Below are 1,396 nucleotides of genomic sequence, written 5' to 3' on the forward strand. Positions count from 1 at the left end.
ATATACATGTCTATATACGTTTACAATTTTACAATTTAGAAACACATTACTCATCGTAGCATCTTTCATATGTTATCTATTTCTATCCCCCACCCGCCCTCTTTTTTGCTCCGCATACAAATCTTGATTTGTTTCTCTGCGTTTCTATTTATGGTCGCTGCCAGATACACACACATACGCACTCAAACACACGCGCAAAGGTATATATGAATGTGTATGTATATATATATGAATACATACATGTGTGTGTGTGTGTGTGTGTGTGTGTGTATGTGTGTGTGGATAGCCTGTGGACACAAGTCTAACGTCAAATCTTCATTTCCTGATTTTTAATCTTTCTCTTAACTTCTTATCTTCATATCTCTGTTGCCAATCTCGTCCTTGGGCCGATCTCCATTCATTTATATCATCTGGTATTCTCATATTCATTTCGTTCTTTTATCCACCATCGTCTGAATTCAATTGTAATAATTATTATAAATGCCATTAAGATAATGGTTAAAGAATTCAGATCACAGATTATAAATGTTTCGTTCTTGTATATGGTTAATGAAATTCTTGATGAGAACTGTGTTGTAATATATATTTTGTGGTATCCGGGAGGGTCATTTTACAAATAATAAACACACACTCCGATTGTATTGCAAATCTTTATTTTTTTACTTGTTAAATGGTTAACCATTTTACTATTAAATAATCGATTGTTTCGTTAATCACTCGGTCAACAAATCATTCAGCTAGGTTTTTCAAACCGCTTTCGTTACCATTCGCAACCTCTCATCAGACTGGAGACATACCTAGAATAAAAAGGGCACGTTATTGTTGAGGTCACAAATGGCGACGAATGGACTTTGACAAACCTAAATGATTGACTGATTGCACGATTAATCAAGTAATCAATTAGTTAATTTGTTCACGAGCAAATAATAAAACAAAGAAGTAAAATAGAACCAAAGCGTGTGTTTATTATTGGCATAATGAACCTCCCGACATACAACACATTTTTAAACTTGTACATGATAAGGCATATATAGTTGTATTCTTGAAACTATTCCTGTGTTTCTTGTACAAAATGGTGAAAAATCTTTAGGATTTTGTGATTTTTTTCACGCGTTTCCTTATTTTCATTTGCTTTTTAAAAATCTTTGTTCACATGTAATCCCAGTCAATGCATTTTTATGAATGAATTAAGACTTTACTCTTGGATTTGCTTCTATCATTTAACTGCGACCATGCTGGAGCGTTGTGCTGAGTGACGTCAGCGCTAAACTTTTAAATCTGTACTTATCTTACCAATAGTGCAACTTAGGCTGAATCGCGAGAGATAATCAACGCATTAAACGCAGACAAAAGCACATTGTACAAGTGCTGTGTGCGTGTGTGTGTGTGCGCTCGT

Source organism: Octopus bimaculoides, chromosome 13, assembly GCF_001194135.2.
Source record: "Octopus bimaculoides isolate UCB-OBI-ISO-001 chromosome 13, ASM119413v2, whole genome shotgun sequence".
Lineage (NCBI taxonomy): Eukaryota > Metazoa > Mollusca > Cephalopoda > Octopoda > Octopodidae > Octopus > Octopus bimaculoides.